The 20,071-nt window shown below is 37.8% G+C and overlaps 1 protein-coding gene across 2 annotated transcripts in view; it reads right to left on the bottom strand.

Annotated features, from left to right (window-relative positions):
- Positions 1–20,071, bottom strand: part of LOC139708592 (hippocalcin-like protein 1) — a 150,370-nt gene that overhangs the window by 44,232 nt on the left and 86,067 nt on the right. The window contains exons 1-2 of one of the 2 annotated variants that reach the window (XM_071620532.1): positions 17,800–17,985; positions 198–277 (exon numbers count right to left, since the gene is read on the bottom strand). The gene's annotated coding sequence lies outside the window, so the exon portion shown is untranslated. Of the gene's footprint in view, positions 1–197; positions 278–17,799; positions 17,986–20,071 lie in introns of those variants that run through there. The other variant, XM_071620531.1, reaches the window with a different exon arrangement.

A 20,071-nucleotide genomic window follows, 5' to 3' on the forward strand; every position in this document is an offset into this window, starting at 1 on the left:
CCCTCTGAATGAGAAAAATATATTTTATGAAATATCATGGATACAAGTCCCGCATTGCTGTCTCAATTGAAGTTTTAAGTCATATATAACCTATCAATTTTTCAATGTAACGAGGAAATCTTACTCAAGATACATGACCATGTACCATGAAGCTATATATACATGCCATTGCAAGCTTCAAAACTCCAAGTACTTACCTCAACAAAGCAGAGGGCAAACTGTTTCGACAATTTCTGGCAGATAATTCCAAAGTATATGTCCCAGTGTGTGGCAAGTCCTATAGAAGACAGGACACAGACAAAGACACAGATACATACTTGAATCATTAGGAAATGAGTCTGATTACTGCTATACATACACATTCAAGTTTAGAAATTTACACTTTGATGAAGATGAATTTACACAAGATGAAGAAAAGAGCAAAAAGATCAGGGGAGGAGAATAAGAACGAAGGTGACAGATATAGAGAAAAAAAGAAATAAACCAGTCAAGATGTTGAAAATGAAAATCAAACATGACTCAATGGTAGGAAGGAAAGGAAGAAAGTGAGCCTAAAAGGAAAATTGGGAAGAGAATCAAAAAGGGGACAACAATGAAAAAACCTAGACACAAAACAATACAAGAATGTTGGCCTGACATGGAAGAAGAACGAGATAACACTGGTATTAATCTGTGTAATTGAAGGTATGAAACATCAGCCAAAGAAGTCACCAAGGGAAATAATAATTACTTTATTCCAACTTGCTGTAAAACACAGCCATAGTCAACATGGAAATCCATTGTTTCTACTCCGTACCATCTGGGCTGACCTTCTCTCCAATCAACAAATATTCCTTGCTCTCATTTTGAATTGCTCGACTATGAAAAAGTAGGCATCGTGATTACTGAAGGTTCAAGATCTCCGAGTACTCCCTGATCCGTATTCATTCCCATAGTTGCCGCCGAATGGATGTCTTATTTCACTCAAAAGTGCTATAAATGCCAACAGACAATTCAAACATAAAATTTCAATCGTTCTTGTCTTCCAGTGTTCATAATCACACATTTTATGAGAAAGACAGTATGCGTGCTGAAGACCTGGGAGATAAAAAGCTACAACTTGATGCAGCATCTCACTCATCTTACTTCCAACAGGATTTCATCCACTCCAGGGTTTCCATGTGCAATTAAATTTGCACAATAACAAGACATAATGGCATTTGTCACATGTATATATCCAGGGTTGTATCACATCATTATGACAGAGAATGAAATCTTCTGTTAGAGTGAAAGCATTGATATACAGTATTTGTTCCTGTCCTTGAGAGTCACTTCTCTCTTACAGTAAGTGTGTATTTCATGTTCACATAATGCATTTTAGTACAATTTCACACTCCACTCACGATGGTTATAATGAATAGAATACAGAGTCAAATAAAGAGTACAGTCAATTACATGTAGACAAAGTAGAGTCAAGTATAATAAAGAGTAGAATCAAATGAACAGAGTAGACAGAAATGAAGAGTAAAGTCATATAAATAGAGTAAAATCATAGAGTCATATGAATAGGGTACAGTCAAATAAAGAGTAGAGTCAAATAAATGCAGTACAGTCAATTAAATAGGAAACAGTCAAATAAATAGAATAGAATCAAACAGAGTAGAGTCAAATGAATACAGGTAAACAAATTGAGTATAGAGTTATATACACAGAGTAGATTAAGTAGAGTCAAATAGAGTCAAATGAATAGGGTAGAGTTAATGAATAGAGTAGAAGTAAATAAATAGAGTAGAGTCAAATAAATAGAGTAGAGTCAAATGAATAGGGTAGAGTCAAATGAACAGGGTAGAGTCAAATTGATAGAGTCAAATAAATACAGTACAGTCTTTTTAAACAGAATGGAAGACGTGCTATCAAAATTGGACCTAACATAAGGAAGTTGTGGCAGTTTAATATTTCTCATATTTCCAAGTCAATGATATTAGTCAATGACTAAGAGGTGATGATGTCATGGCCTCAAAAGTCTCCCTTTGAACTGTACATAAATCATCTCTAAATTTAACTTTTCATTGGGTAATGCAAAATGAAGGAGAATGAGATGTATCCTATGCATCAAATTGTTGCAATGGTGACTTTTAAAGGCATAATTCACCATTTGCAGAAGAAACAAAAAACCCAGCATTAGTGCTTTAAATAGTTCTAAAATGTGAGTTAGGGATAGAAACAACCACTATAATTGATGTTAAGTACTGTTAAATACACAAAATGTGAACAATAGTTTTACCATAATAAAAATGTATCCAGACTAAACCGTCTACAGTTATGTTTTAATGAGAAAAATACTGATATCTCCTTATACTTTAAGCTTTATTGCAAAAATGTTATATGGTAGAATGTTTTGTGACACAACAGACCTACATATATGCATCAAATGTGATATCTTGAACATTTGTAAAATCACTGCAGCTCCCAAAGGTAAAACAGGAACTTTAAGGGGGAAAAGGTTACCTAAAAACATGACTTTTTATTTTGTGTTGTGTACAATCCAATGTGTGTATTCAGTGAAAACATGTGTAATTTTGAAAATTCCATTACTTTCTTATTTGGAGTCAAATTCTGAGGAAACTTCTGTCAGTCTAACTGCACTGTCAGTGCTCAGGCAAATTGAAACATGTATAAAGTCTGGTCATTTACAGTTGTATATTTTTCTTTTCTTCTATTGAAGCCTTTTAAGAATGATAATTGCCATCATTAAGTTTTTTTTTGTGGTTTAAATTAAGCATAATATGAGAGACTTCAGACAGCCCCCTGTAGGACCATGCATCTCAGCTTTTTATTTGTTTGTTTTTTTTTAATAAAAACTGGTAACATTGTTAAAACTATTCCTTCCACAGAATGTCAACTAAAGGCTTCAATGGCAGAGCAGTGATGAAAACATGCAGACAATACAAAGCAGCACAGGAATAAACCAGTTAACTGCAAACTTGGATGTGATGCCAAAATCTCGTCCATATTAAATGAAGGGGGTAGGGAGGGATGTCTTGCTCAATTATTAATGCTAAAAAGCCCCGTTAGGAGATTGCAGGGAGGGATCATAGCACCGGTAATGACTTTTGCAACACCTCCCCCCAATGGGCCAGGGAGTCACCGGAGTGTTGGGTGTAGGAACCACCACCCGAAGGTGATCCATGGAAGCAATTAATGTTCCCCTCCAGAGGTGTCACTACGCACCTGTGGCCTACACTACGGGCGCTATTTAGCATCTGGCTATACACGCTGCAAGGTGCTAGAAATGGACATTAGGGTAGATGGAAACTCCAGAGAAATGAGCTTAACCCAAAGGTCTAAGGTAGAATCTCCCATTTAATTTTGTACACATCATCAAACTCACAGTATATTGACCTCCACCTAGATGCAGATGTCTGTGAACTTCTTGGCAAATAAGGATAGATTTCTTCACCCCCACCTGCCCCCCCCCCCAATCCCCAAGGAAAAGGAAAACAGCACAAAACTACATCAGCTGATCAAAACCACATCCAATCATCTTTATTTGAGCATTCATCAATGCATATCTATCAGTCTGTCTGACACTTATTATCACATGTCTTAATATCTCTTTTTTGAAGTCTATCTACACAAGAAATAAATCTTGATCAAATCATTTTTTTTTGTATTGGGTCTAAGTGTCATACTCATAAATATCTATCACAGATCTTTGTTTTCAAGTGTAATTAAACACAGCATTCAACTTGATTTTTTCATATATCATAACTTCAATGTGAAAATTACGGGATTTATACATACACTTTTTCACAAAATAAGTAAAGCAACCACATACTATTCAGCATGAGTCTAATTTTCAGAGAATCAGGACTCCCTGACAATTCTCTGAGTGGTTGAATATGAAATCATGTACCATGGTAATGAAGGGAAAATGTATGTGTGCATGTTGCATTAATGTTGGGATAGGAGTTAACTATTTCTCTTGTTAAATTTGTGAACAGCACCTGACTCATGAAATATATGGCACATACAGTATATTAATTGGTGGAGATGATGTCGTCATCTATCAAGTTCAGTTTACCTGTATATAATTTGTCACTAGATTTTCCTCTGTGATATGACATAAACATGATAAGAATGAGCTTTTTCATAGTAGAGTCTAATTCTTGAATATCTGAGCAGTGATAACTTTCAGGAGAAATAGGGTTGCAGCCACTAGATCATCAACCAAATTTTAACTTTTATCATCCCTTTGCAAATGCACAGTATCACAAAATATGATTCTAAATTTTATAACTTTCCTGTTTTTATCTTTTACCATTGTCTTCAGTTACATTTTTTTGCTATTCTTTAAAATCTTGCTTCAAGCAAGGCACAATGTATGGCTTTGCACTTAAAACTACCATGAATGTCTACACAGTTTGATACCCTCCCACTTTTAAGTAAGAATTAATCACTTGTGCACTTATTGTGTCATCAGTAACCACTACCTTGCTTTGCATCAAGCTGTGATGTAAGGCCCTGGTCCTAGGTCCCTTCATTTGCCTATGAAGATCAACATTGATTTGATTACCTGTTTCATCAAGTCTCCAAAAATCTCTATTCTCTCCTATCCGTACTACACTAGCCTCCCTTTGTCCTCCAGCAATGCCAGTCAAACTACAAGCTTCCTCCATCAAATTAAATCTTGATTTGTTCGAGTGGCATTGAATAAATGTGAGGGACACCAAACTGGAATGTTCATCACGATGATGAAATGCAAATAGTGTTCAGAGCACTCTGTCGGCCTCCAGTTTAAACTGTTTAACCCACTGACTGCCATCCTCATGCCACTGATGGTATTATCTTTCAACAGACAGGTGTGGATATTTCAAACATATTCTACGGTAAAACATGATATTTTCGTCGCGCGTTGCCTCTAACATTCAATGCATATAGTGTAGATAAGAACTCTCACATGCATTTTTAATTTCGCGAATCTTGGCTCTCGCAAAATTCACAAAATTAAAATGCACGCAAACATTGCTCGTTTTACAGTATTTTTCCCCCTGTCGTGCATACCAATTTCCTCAATACTTCATACAGCACACTTTCTCGATTAGAATAATGTATCGTGAAGGGAGACCAGTATATAGTTTTAGTCTGTAGCTGCACTTTTTACACAATATCATGTGATATTCTTTACTGCCATGGTGACGCATCATATCATCATTATCTAATCCATTATCTGCTTTCTTATTTACTTTCACAACACAGTCTACCACTGCTTGTATGTTTATACTTGGTAAGGCATGTTTACATTTCTCAGTATCTATATGAAGATCTATGTAGTGAATTACCACATAAACAGATCGATAGCGTTGAGGACAATTTACTTTCATGTAATGAAGCTACTCAAAGCTAAATATAATGACTACCAGCACCCCTCCCTGATTGAATACCATTGTAAGAACCTATTCACTTCCTTCCTACACACCCACTCTTCCCTTTCATCCAATCTAAAGGTAGATGCATCTTCTTTTTGGGGAGTAATGCCTTTTGTTGCTATGGCAACTGACAGCCAGCTGAATGGCCTGATTTCAGGGTCTGGTAACAAATGAAATCATATTGATTTTAATGCTAGAGTCACACACAGCTGGATTTTGTACCGGGTCCATAAGGAATTAAAACCATATCCACCCGATCGCACCGTAGAGACTCGCATTGACCCGCATCGTAACCCGTGTCAATTCCTGATGGATTCCATGGGCTACAATACGGCGGTGAAAATTTTTTGGTCATATTGTTCAAAATTTTCTCACGGATTTCAATTCCGTATTGATATCCGAATTGACCCGGTTTGAACCACATTGACTTGCGTCAACCTGCTGCAACCCGCAGCGTAAAACCGGATGGACCCTTGCCGTATGCCGCATTGCCTTCAATGCAACGGATGACGACAAGGTTTACATCCAGGTCGGTATGGGTTGAAGCAGGTTGACACGGGTCGATAGGAGTCGAAAAGGATTCAGTTAAGGATTTAAAAAGTGGATTTTTATACGGTTCGATACGGGTCAATACGGGTCTCTATGGCTCGAACCGGGTTGATACGGTTATAATTCCTTATGGACCCAGTTCGAAATCCGGCCGTGTGTGACTGTAGCATAAATTGCCCTCCATTCCGGGACTAATCCGGCTCATTTTCATCCGGATCAAATCCGTTTTGTGACCAGCCGTGTGTGACTCTAGCATAAGCTAGCTGCACTGTCCATGAAAGATTGACATGTGATAATTTGTCCTACAACTTTTATCATCGTCCCCCTTTTCTAGTAGGCGACCTACCCTGTAGATTCTGTGTTAGCAGTGATTGACTGGAGATCTGGCTCCTTCAGCTTTATATTTGGTGCAATGTAAGAGACATGTTGCTGCATTAACCCTTGCTGTGCTAGGGCCTTTAGACAGTGTATACACTGCTATGGGGTTTCCTGTGCCAAAACGCACTCAAAGGGTTAACCACTTACTACTCTTCTCCTGTGTTTGCTTTTGTCTGGCTTTGTTTTGTCAGGCTTTGTTTTGTCAAGTCAAATCTCACTCTTTCTCCTCATCCTTTGTCTTGCAAATGCTTTCTTTTCTTATCTAATGGATTCATATAACTTGTAAAATGGGCATACTGTAACTCCTGAAAAGCTTGATAAAAACATCAAGATGCTTTTTACAAAATGCATTCTGAATTTGCCGATAGGAGATGACTAGTTAGGACAAATTGGTGATTTTGATAATGTAATCAAAACTTTTCTGATTCAGTCCAATAAAATCTTACTAGATTATTATTCCTACATTTCCCCTACAACTGTTGACATCATAAGTATTTTATATATCTTCCAATCATAAATGCTATCAGGCTGACAGCACAGAAAACATTTTAAGACTCAAGAACAAAGTAATGAAAAATATATGATAGTGAACTTAGCACTGAAATAATTTCTCCTTTCCTTTGTACACTGAAGTGTACACAAAACTATTCCCCTCCCCCCCCCCCCACACACACACAGGTATGCATGCACAACTTAACATTTTGCAGAACAAAACAAAACAAAAATGTATCAGTCCCAAGCAGCTACAATGTATGTCCATGCTCCTACCCTTTTAGCACAAATCCTTGGATACAAATCATCTGAATTTTACTAGAATTCACATGCTCATAGACACGTCAGATTTTAATCAAGATTTAGCCCATTTCTAGGAGCAAAAATGTTCATTACAACTGTCCCAAACTGGGGCTTTACAACAGTATCTTATCTCTTCCACTGCCCAGATAAAAACAAAATCAGAGAGGTTCTTGTCTCTTATGCTGCTCTGGGTCAGAGTGCCTCTTTATTTAAATGTCATGTCCCATGCTGGCAAGCACATCATGTTTATATGAATGGTATTTGATGTCTTGCTGTTCGGTAAATATGGATTTATATAAGGATGGGGGCAGTGTTGTCACTGGTCTGCTTAATGAAAATCTCAGTTTATTAGGTGATACGCTATCAGCGTATCACCTATTGTGATTGTCAAAATCTCTCTTTATTTTTTTTTATTCTTCTTTCTTTCTGGACAATTTTGTGTCGTCAATATCTCAAGAATGACATAACGAAATAACATGACATTTTCAGTCAACATGTCTCATGACAAAATCTAGCCACAATAAGGTTTTCATGACAGTAACATATCTATGACGTCATCTAGGCGCCATTTTGTGATTTTCGGACCTTGTCACATGATCGATCATAACTTCATAACTAGATGTCATTTCTGTATCATTTTCGGTGGACATGAAGTTCAGGTCACGCTCTATCTTACTTTTTAACGCTAGTTACACAGGTCATCATTACGCGCGCGTAAGCGCGCGTCAAAATTTTAAAAGGCTCAAAACGACTTCCCAATGGGAAATCTCGAAGTTTCAGACAATTTTAAGCGTTTCAAACATTTTCTCGCGTGCGCGTCCGTCCGCGCAATTCCGCGCGCAGAGCCCGTAAGCAACATGAAAATGCAATTTTTTTGACTGATTTGGATTCCTGATACTTTGAGTAACAATATCCATTGATTTCCGATCGATTTCGACCTATAACAAAGGAATGCACTGGCGTCAAAGTTGAAATTCCACGTGCGCGTCTTTCTGCAAATATAGTGAAAAAACATGTCTTTGTTTATTTCGCCATGGCTCTTTAAATCGTCCGTTGACCCTATATTTCTATTGCATATTACAAAAGTATATGAATTGTAAATAACATTCCTGGTATCAATATTGCCAGGAAAACGCGATGACGTCATCATATCGTCATTTTAGATGAAAAAAGTGGAATTGATTTTTTTGAGGTACTGTTTCTGACATTCATTTGCTCGTATCTCTGTTGTTTAAGCTCAATATTATCCCAAATTCAGATATGTTGCAGTTTGAACATTTGCCTTTCAAGTCCATGTGATGGTTTTGAAATATGATGACGTCATCACACTAGAAATTGTGATTAAAGGTAAAGACTCAAAATCAGACAAGTTTACGTGTTATGTCTATGGGAGGTGATTTTTTTTTTAAACCATGCATTGACTTGACAACGTTTAAGCACCTTTACCTCATCTGATTTTGCTCCATTTCCTCTGAAACATAAATATGTTGTAGTTTAGACAATAAGCTTTAGTAATCATGCATTTTATGTTTTCAAATCTCCTCATCAGGTTGACAATTTTGCAATTTAAAACTGAAAATGAGAATGCAATCTGTACGGAACGATTCCCAATTTTTCTTTGCAACTGTATATTGATCGAATCCACGCTGCCACTTGTGAGAAATTGAATAGCGCCATCACAAGTCGACACTGTCACAATAGTATTTACATTTAAGTTTTGCACTCGATCTTCAGGACAGCAATGTGGCATAATCTGTTAGCGCGCTGGTTCTTCATAACGCCATACCGGAAGGCGAGAGGTTCGACCCCCGCAGGACTTTTATCCGTTCTTTCTTCTTTTTTTTTCTCTCTTTTTTTTTCGGCAGTTCAGCTTTACTCCGATGTCATTTATCGTATTATTTTATCAAGTGTACGTAACCCGTGAACACGGCTGCTCTATTTCCCTTGCTTTGTATTGGAGTTTGGAGATTGGGTTTGCTTCAATAATTTTGTCACACTTAATGTTGTAAATTTCCCCTTGTTACAGTGTCCCGCTTGCCACGATTCGTTTTCTCTTTCCTTTTCTCTTCATTTGTTCTTGTTATACTGTAGCAGGATATTTAGGAACGTGTTCGTTTACATAACTAACATGAATGGGAACTGAATTAATTAACTCTAGTCCAGGTGCATGGCGTCTCGCTTATCTCTTTGGAATTCCAGGTTATTGTTTGACCAAATAACGGAGTTAAAGACAGGCAGGGAAGGAAGTGACTTGATATTGCTTCATAATGAGGAATTTCGGGCAACACCTTTCCAAGTGTAGTGATTATGACGGGGTTCTCTGTCGTTTATTTTCGTCATGGCTGTTTCACTAGTTAGCCATAGGTGATATTATGTTGCTGGCATCTGGGAGAATAGAACAGATCAGTACCAAACTGGAATAGCCCTATAAGCAATGTGGTAAGCGTTCAATTTTTTGCATCATCTTTCTTCTTTAAAGTCAATCACTACTGATCGAAATACGCAATATAATATGACACGTTCCACTGGTAGTTTAGGCAAAGGGAGTTAATGCATGATGCAATGATAAATGTGCTACCATTGATTTTAGAGACGTCATTGTGGTGTGGTACTGGTGATGGTAAGGGAACCATAGATTGCTTTTAAAGTAATGAGACAATCATTGGACCTTTGCATCAAGACCGTATTCCCATCTAGAATATAATGCATGTTCGTGCGGCGTTTTTTTTTTTAATCCTGACGTGGACATTTTTTTTTCTTGTTTTTAATTTAAGAATGTTATATCTAAATTTGTTTCTTTCCCCTAACATTTGTTTTTTGTTGAATATAGAGTTAGACGTTCCGTGATCGAGTAGAAGAGCAGCGATTTAGTTACAGTTTCAATGCATCTTGTTTACCATCTTCTCTGACATTAAATTGATGGTTTTTATATTTGACATTGTCTGTCTATTTGCCAGTTTATGCTCATAAACCACTGCTATAACAACTAATACATTTGCTTCACCTGTCACACGCAATGACATGGATTGCAGTTGTGCATGCAGTTTTCCTTTTGCCACCTCTCGTTTTTCTCTCCCCTTTTCCCTCACTTTGGTTTTGTTATACTGCAGATGGGAATGATTACAATAGCATAACCCAACTTAAAGTAGGAATGAGAACTGAATAAATTAACTCTGGGCCAGGTGTATATAGCGTCTCGCTCATCTCTTTGAAATTTCAGGTTGCCATTGTTCGACCAACGGAGTTGAAGACAGGCTTTATGTTGCTATAGAGGTATCTCGCGCCACATGAATGGAATGCATACGCTGTTTAGTATTAGTAATACACTTTTTCATGCCCATCCCTGCCAATAAAAGTGTGTTTGACGGGGTTCTGTGTCATTCTGCCTACGAGAAAGCAAAGTTTTATTTTCGCCATGGCTGTTTCTCTATGCGTAGCCGTGGGTGATGGGTGTTGTTGGCATCTGGGCAGTAAAGAACCGAGTATCATGCTATAATACCCCCCCCCCCCCCCCCCGTTAGGTTCTAAGCGTTCAATACGGTGATATATCTTTCTTCTTTATTATATCGATCACTGCTGATGGAATTACAGAATTATGTTATGACACGTTTCACTCAAAGCTTAAAAAACAAAGTTTATGCACGATACAAGTAATGGTGCATGAGTCCTATAGGCCATTGATTTTAGATGAGAAATTATGATATGCCTAAAGTAGTGGTGTCATTGATTAGGAATTAATGACACGATTAAGCACTCCTTCCACTTCTAACTGTCCCCTTTGAATGTGTGTCGATCACGTGAGATCGTCATAAATTATCATTCACGTATAAGCTTACGTTCAAAGTGTACTCTTAGTTGGAGGAGACCTATAGTTACATGGTTAAAGGTGATGTTTTGCCCTTTTCTCTTTAATTGAGGTATCACTTTCGTCCAGGATAAATCACATTCTCATGTAAACAGACTCACTTGCTCTATATCCCCTGTTTTGTATCGGAGGCTTCATTGGTTTTACTGCTGGTAAATCTCACAGGCTTGTATATAGTTGTAAGAGCTCTCTGAACTGATCATTGTGATAGCAAGATTAGAGGGAGTCATATTGGTTATGTAAATAATGGTCAAAGGTCATGTTTTAAAAGGCCACTGTTAAAGCCAGGATGGTTATAAACACTTAATTGTCATGTTTTATTTGTACGTGCCGAGGATCACTTGGACCCCGTTTACAGTGCGAGGCTCGGCCGCGTTCGGTGTAAACGCGCAAAAGGCCAAATGCGGGGCCAAAATTGGCCTCGCATTAGGCCACGCTCTGGAGGTGGTCTCGGCCGCGGCCGAGCCGCGGTCGCGCCCGGCCTTTTTCTCAGTGTAAGCGCAAACTGGGCTAAATGCGCGGCCAATTTTAGTCTGGCTTCCAAACCCTCGCCTGTACTATTTCGCTATTCAGGATATTAACTACTTCAACGTCGAAAACTAGTATAGTTTAAGGTGGTTTTGTCCTGCAAAGGATTTTCTCCTTCGACAAAGGCCTTTGCCCGAACGGCGACTTCGTCGCCACGGAATTCAGTTGGCAAAGGATCTGAAAACCAGACAATACCAAATTGCGTTTGTTTAAAAGGGTAGAGCGCCACTACGACAAAATATTGAAAGGTTCGAATCAAAAGCGCGGCCGAGCCCGGCAGTGTAAACGGACTAAATTGCGGGGCTCGGCCTCGCAATTGAGGTTGTCCTTGATTGCAGCTCGGCCGCGGCTCGGCCCAGCCCCGCACCGTAAACGGGGTCTAAGTTTATGCACTGTAAGTACTCAAAAAGTCCGTAAATCGACTTAGTCGCACACGCACAGAATTTCCACTTAGTTTGTGTGACAGAAAAACAAATGTGATCTGAATAATGTAGGCCCAAAAAAGTTCAACTAAGTATCTCATTAGAACTTCAAGGTTCTGTATTACATTCTTTTCTTTGTCGATCACGGATGACCGACATCTGATGACCCCAAGCGTATCACCTAACTCGTCTTCAGTGTGACGAGTTTCATATCTCGTTTCCTGTGTATTTTGCCAAAGCAAAGCTGTATGATATCATGGGAGGGAGGTGAAAGAAATACCAAAGATGCAAATGAATAACTTCTTTTTTCTTCATTCACATTAATAGTACATTTTAGGCAACTTTATGGATGCGAAAGCATTTGGAAGCATTTGGCAATCTCACACAATGAAGCTGTAGCATTCACTGAAATCTCAGTCCAATTATTGTAAAAGTGTTTTTATTTCAATTACCTAGTGAGGACAGGATGAGCAGGCAAACAAATCAGATTTGTGCTAATTTCAGTTTAATTCATTTTAATATAAGAAGTTTAAATAAAAATTTTGAAATATTTGAATTATTTTTAAGTTCCCTCAATGATTTCCCATTTTCCGTCATAGGAGTTACCGAGACATGGTTGCACACCAATTCCCCGGACCTATTTGGCATTGAAAATTACAATTTTATTCGTAATGATAGAAAGTATGGCAAAGGAGGTGGGGTTGCCATGTACGTCAATAATCAAATTGAATTTAAGATTCGAACTGATTTGTGTATTCAGGAAGCAGAAAGTTTATTTATTGAAATCCTAAATGAAAATGAAAAAAATATTATAGTTGGTACTATTTACCGTCCTCCACAAAATGACATTCAATCTTTTTTTGATAACTTCGACCATTGTGTTAATGAAATCTTTGGAGAGAGAAAATCCATTTTCTTGATGGGAGATTACAATATAGATTTATTGGAACCTACCCATTTCCACGACATATTATTTTCCAATTCAATGCATCCCCACATCAATAAACCTACCAGAATAAATAACACCACACATAGCAAAACATTAATAGATAACATAATGTCTAACGTAATAACGGAAACCTGTACGAACGGCATTATTTACTCAGATCACCTACCAATTTTTATGATAAATGATAAATCTGTAACAACCCCAATACGTCACCAACCCAAACAATATTTGAAAATGCATAGAAATGTAACGCCACATAATATTGATTCATTGAATCAAGATTTATTTGAAGAACAATGGAATGACGTCTTTGAACTCCAAGATGTTAATTCTTCTTATGAAATTTTCTTACAAAAATTATTAGATTATTGTGATAAGCACATTCCTTTAACTCCCAAAAGAAAAGGAAGGAAAAAAGCTCGGCAACCCTGGATTACTCAAGGCCTTATACGTTCCATTCTCACTCGAAACCGTCTTTATAAAATATCTTTGAGAAAACCTACTCCTGAAAATGTGAAAAGGTATAAAACATATAGAAATAAATTAACTACCTTGATTCGAGTCTCACGTAAATCATATATTTCAAATAAACTCGAATCTAATAAGGATGATAAAAGTGCTCTTTGGCGGACTGTTAATGAAATACTCAAAAAGAAACCTACGGAATGTCCTGATAGCATTACTCATAACGATAATGTTATTACCAATCCTGACCAAATTGCAAATATTTTTAACAATTTTTTTGTTAATGTTGGTCCTTCTTTAGCAGCATCTATTCCTGCAAATGATACAAAGAATTATAAAGATTATTTATTTGAAAGTAATCAAAATTCTTTGTTTTTTACTCCAATTAATGAATCGGAAATTATTGATACTGTTCGATTTTTGAAATGTAGTAAATCCTGTGGGTCTGATAATTTAAGTGTGAATTTGTTGAAAAAAATAATTTACCCCCTAGCAGCCCCTCTCACCCATATATTCAATCTATCCCTACTCAACGGAAATTATCCAGACTCCTTCAAAACGGCCAAAGTTATCCCCATTCATAAAAGAGAAGATCCCTTAATGGTGAAAAATTATAGACCCATTTCATTGTTACCTGCAATATCGAAAATTTTAGAAAAAGTAGTTTACAAGCGTCTCCACTCGTTCATGATTGAAAATGAAATATTAAATGCGAATCAGTTTGGTTTTCGGAAAGGATTTTCTACCGATTATGCTATAATTAAATCTGTTGATAATATTATTGATGCGCTTTCTAAAAAGGAGCACATAATTGGAGTTTTTATGGACCTTAGTAAAGCGTTTGACACTATTGATCATGATATTTTACTTGAAAAATTATATAACTATGGTGTGAGAGGGATTACTCTGTCGTGGTTCAGAAGTTATCTAAGTCATCGAAAACAATATGTTGTATTTAAATTCACTCACTCAACATATTCAAACGTGTCACGCGGTGTCCCTCAGGGATCTATCCTTGGGCCCCTACTCTTTTTGATTTATATCAATGATATTATCAACTCCTCTCCTCGTTTAAATTTCATCTTATTTGCAGACGACACCAATGTTTTTTATTCCCACAAGGACATTGTAACACTGGTTGACACATTAAATACGGAATTAAGCAACATCTCGAAGTGGTTTAGAAGTAATAAGCTTTCATTGAATATTGATAAGACATGTTTTATACACTTTCATACGTTGCAATCCCAACCCACCCTTCCTCAAAGTATTTTTATTGATGATATAAACATTGCTGAGAAACATTCAACCAAGTTCCTAGGAGTAACCCTAGATAGCAATCTAACTTGGAATACTCATGTTCAGAATATTACAACAGCAATATCTAAAGCAACTGGTGTTTTAAGAAGAATAAAATATTTAATTAATGATCAAATTTTAATTATGTTATACAACACTTTATTTTTACCATATGTAATGTACTGTAATATTGTATGGGGCAACAGTAGCAAAACAAAATTGAACACAATTTTTCTTCTCCAGAAAAAGGCTCTTCATATATGCACACATTCACATGTTTTGGCTCACACTGACCCCATATTTTATCGCCTAAAAACTTTGAAGGCCCATGATATACATTTATACCTAACTGCCATATTTATGTATAAACACACTCGAAATGCATTACCATTTTTTCATAATACCCTAGTAACCAATGACCATATTCACTCATACCCTACCCGTCGTTCCCATGATTTTCACTTAAGTAATCCGAAGCTTTTACTTGCTCAAAAGTCGATTAGACATCAAGGTCCGGATACTTGGAACACTAGGATGACTAGGATGACTAGATGACTAGATGGCAGTTAATCAATCATTTGAAAAACTACTTGGCAATGTCCCATGAAAAAAGAAAAAGAAAAAGAAAATACAAGACAAACAAGCAGAGGTAATCATGGAGTCCAAGTGGTTTGACCTTTAATTGACATCCAGAAATCGTAGAGAGGTATATTGTTTTCTTTCTGCGTGTTGCTTTCTCTGATCCATGATATTTCATCTTCTCCAGTACATATTTTTTCCCCCTTTTTATCTAAGATTGACCATCATTATTAGTTTTGGGCTTCGTTTCATTCAACTCCAATGTGCTTTCTCTGTTTTGCTCCAAGGCATAAAAATTGAATGTTATAATACCAACATGCAGGAGCCACGACAAACATGAAGTCTCTTGTTTGACTTTCCCTTTGAGATATGACAGAGAGAGAGAAGAGAAAGACAGCAAATTTTCAGTTCTACAAGCTTTGTGATTAGTCACAATTGAAAGGGAATAAACGAGTCTACACACAGGAAAGGACAAAAATATATGATATTTCTGTCGTAAACCGAGAAATTCAAGATCTAGGTCGCTGACATTATCACTGGTTCTTGGGATAGATATTGGTCACTGTCTAATATAGATGCCATGAAGTAGCAACAATAATAGGCCTGTCTCTCATTTATTAGCATGTATGTTGTGCCTTAATTAACATGAAAAAGCATTCTGTTAACACTGCAAATGGGTATTTCCACGGTAAAAGGGTACATTCCCGGGAAGTTGCTTTATTTTCTGTTTCCAATGTACATTAAACCCAAATAAAATACAATCTTCTAGAACACTTTAATGAGAGATAACTTTGCCCTAAAATTGATTCATAGAAGCAATCTATTAGAATTTTTGCCAAAATACAAAATTTTGGGGTAATGTAAGAAATGCTTCACAGACATGTATTAACATCTGAAGGTCAAATAATGATTGCTCATTGAAACTTTGTTTTTCAATTGAATGGTCTAATATTGAATAGAAAAGATAGTAACACTAAAATTTTATGACCATTGGGTTTTATATGATTTCTACACTTATTGTGTAATGTTACATGAAACATGGACAGACAAAACTGTTGCATATTTGGCAAAAATTCTAATAGACTGCAACAGTTTCGCCCGTCCATATTGTGTACATTAGACAATAAGTCTAGAAATGATAAAATGATTCCAAACGGCATGAGAGAGTCACTGTACGAGAGTCAAAATTTGTTGTTGTTTAGGTTGGTTATTTGTTAGCTTTCAGTAAAATGTAATTCTTCCCATGTCACCCCCATAATTGCAACTCACCATGTTACCATAACAACAATTTATACAAAATCAAGTGTGTGCCTACATGTCATATTTTGTTGATTTTGCAGCAGATATGTCATTATAAATGTAATGCCCTGGGGAATATTAGTTTACTAGTAGAGTGATGGTAAATGATGATAATCGCACATTCCTTTTTTTTTAACAGTCATGATAAACTGGTATATCTTTTTAAGCTTCAAATCCATGCTTTACATTGCAGTACCATCAGTATCAGATAATCATGCGATTACTGAATGTGACATATTTCTCTACATACAGGGGAAAGAATATCTAGGTTCTCTCTCTTAGCCACATGAACACTATAACTAAATGTACAATAACATTATATCACATGAAATGATATAAACATTTAAATCACAGAGACTTTGTCCATTATCACTTCATTGCACACATGAATAATATAAAGAACTATGAGCACACAGTGGACTTACACTGGTACAATGCATTTTAATCACTTTCGAGAGCATATTACTGAACGAGTCCCACAATAGCAATAGGACACCATGGCACAAGAGATGAAACATGAGAAGGGTGATTATCAACTGATGATCAGCGATAATGACTGACTAATTTGCAGTTGGTCTTTACACCACTGAGTGATCATGGCTTTCACAAAATGATACACAGATTGACAGGATGTGGCGCAGGTAAAGAGTTCGGGAATGACAACAATAGATAAATGGTTGTAAGCTTTAATATCGTGTTTCTAAAGCACATTTTTATTCAGAGCTCAATTACAGGGACTATCGGAGCCATGAGAACTGCTCTTGTGAATTTGTTTCTCTTTAACTGAATGTACACTGAAACCTAAATAAGCAGTTGAGAAGCATCTACAAAAGTTTGAGATTCTCCCTTTCTCTGTAATGTAGGAAGCACTCAATGTCCCCAACCTTTGCCAGTGGATTCATTATTAGGAGTGAAGATAGTCCATGGCGATGAATGTATTGTTCTCACGAAACACTCTACAAAATATCAGCTGCACATGATACAGACAATTGCACAGATGGTGTACGCAAGGCAAGTCTCTGTATATGGTTCGTTAAATCCAAGCAAAACACAGGCAGCAGCATGAGCCCTAGATGTGCGTGTCCTTCTAACACAGTGCATTATCTCTAACACCTTCTTGCTCCGTACACAACTCTCGGACTGTGTGATAACGCAGCTACACATCACATAGCACCTTCACTGGGAGACAAACAACACCCCATGCAAATGACGAAACTCGTCGTATTTCATCTGTGTAACCCAAACCAAATACAATGTACTCACGAACATGCACAGAGGTGGGCGATAATGTACAGACTCAGCTCAACATCCCTCCACGTAACACGGCAATGCATAAATCCCAACCTGCCCCTGCCACAATACTCCCAAAATATTTCTCCATCCACCAGCTTGCAGAGTCCGTCCGAATCAAACCTGAGCGACCTGATGCGCACGGAAGAAAACAAACATTCTACATCTGAGGTGGGAGGGAGAAAGAGAGGGAGAGAGAGCGGGAGAGAGAGAGAGCTTTCCTATGAAAGCCGACATGCAGTGTGTCGTCTGCATAATAATTGCATGTGTGTGTCTCCAATTGTGGGCTCATAATTGTATAGGTACGGCAGCACGCACACTGGTCGGTAGAAGGAGAGATGTGGGGGGGGGGGGGGGTTATAAGCGCCGGTGGATGTGGCACACACTGGTAGACTTGTATCAAAATCTCATTTGCCTAATGCGTGGCTGAGCGACGCACTGCCTCTCACGTGCATGCAATGCATGTGTGCTATGCATTTAGTGTTGCAGCGCACGGGTTCCACTGGGCCGAATTGTGCGTGGGAGGCCCGTCCCCCCGGTGACCAAGTCGTCTGATAAAGAAAAAAAAAGATTGGTTTGCAGGTCTTTCTGTTCACTATTAACCCCCGCATAGCATGTCCAACCTACTTTAACTCACACTCATAGAGCTTTGGTTCTTGACATTTTCTTTAATCCAGGCTACTTTATGAAATTTTGTTTTAATTACCTTCATTATCATACATTTGTAGTTTTCCCCTCTTTTTTTCTCAAGACAGCAAAATTCATTATTTTTCTGCTGGAATTAGAAGTGATAACCATAGATAAGCCAATTCGCAGTTCCACTTTGCGCACGAGCAGAAAAAGGTCATTCGTAGCAATAGACATGATGGATTTTAAATTCACTGGGATAAGCATCTGTGATGTAATGATTAAATTCATATTCATGAAATCCTTAACAAGGCAATCGCCAAATTGTGTCTCGCCCATTCACGAAAAAGGCATTAATATTTTTTATAACTCCCAGAAGTTAATTGACCTGCTTATGACCTTTGACCTTGTGGTGACCTTCAATACCCTAAGGGACATCTACCATCCAAGTTTGGTCACAAACGGACAAAGGGATCAAAAGTAATGAGCCATAATCGAAACGCGTCATAAAAAATTAACATTGGGCCCTAAAAATTTGTTGACCCCTTTCTGTGACCTTTGACCTTGTGATGACCTTTAACTCCCCAAGGGACATCTACCGTCCAAGTTTGGTCACAAACGGACATAGGGATCAAAAGTTATGAGCCACAATCAAAACGCGCCCTAAAAACATAACATTGGGCCCTAAAAGTTTGTTGACCCCTGTCTGTGACCTTTGACCTTGTGACGACCTTCACCTCCCCAAGGGACATCTACCATCACCCAAGTTTGATTGCCATTGTAGCAACATGTGCTGAGTTATGTGTGATAAGAGTCTTGCAAGTAAGCTTTAACGTATGACCTCAAATGACCTTTGACCTTATCATGTGACCTCTTACGGCACCATAACATGAAGGTACCCCCAGTGCATCCATCACCCAAGTTTGATTGCTATTGTAGCAACATGTGTCGAGTTACGAGTGATAAGAGAGTCTTGCAAGTAAACTTTAACGTATGACCTCAAATGACCTTTGACCTTATCCTGTGACCTCCAACAGCACCACAACATGAAGGTACCCCTAGTGCATCTATGACCCAAGTTAGGTTGTAATCCAAGCAACTTATGTGAAGTTATTTGTCAAAAGAGAGTCTTGCAGGTAAACTTTAACATAGAAAAGAGGGTCTTGCACATACCCTTTAATATATGACCTCAAATGACCTTTGACCTCATCACATGACCTCTGACAACACCATAACATGAAGATATCCCTAGTGCTTCTATCACCCAAGTGTGGCTGCCATTGCTGTAACAGTTGCCAAGTTATGCATCATAAGAGAGTCTTGCAGGTAAACTTTAACATTTGTGACGGACGACGGACGACGGACGGACGACGGACGGACGACGGACGACGGACGGACGACGGACGGACGACGGACGACGGACGGACGACGGACGGACGACGGACGGACGCCATTTGGATCCCTTAGTCTCGCCTTCACCTCCGGTGGGCGAGACAAAAATGCTGCTTGCCAGCACTTCCACATAACAGCGAAAGTGGTATTTGGCAGTATCAACAGAAAGAGATTGTTAATACATTCAATGCAAAATAATGAAATGGATGCTTTTCTAAGTGTTAAC

The sequence above is a fragment of the Diadema antillarum genome, unplaced genomic scaffold (assembly GCF_040938485.1).
Source record: "Diadema antillarum isolate AM-2024a unplaced genomic scaffold, OU_Dant_1.0 seq00001353_RagTag, whole genome shotgun sequence".
NCBI lineage: Eukaryota > Metazoa > Echinodermata > Echinoidea > Diadematoida > Diadematidae > Diadema > Diadema antillarum.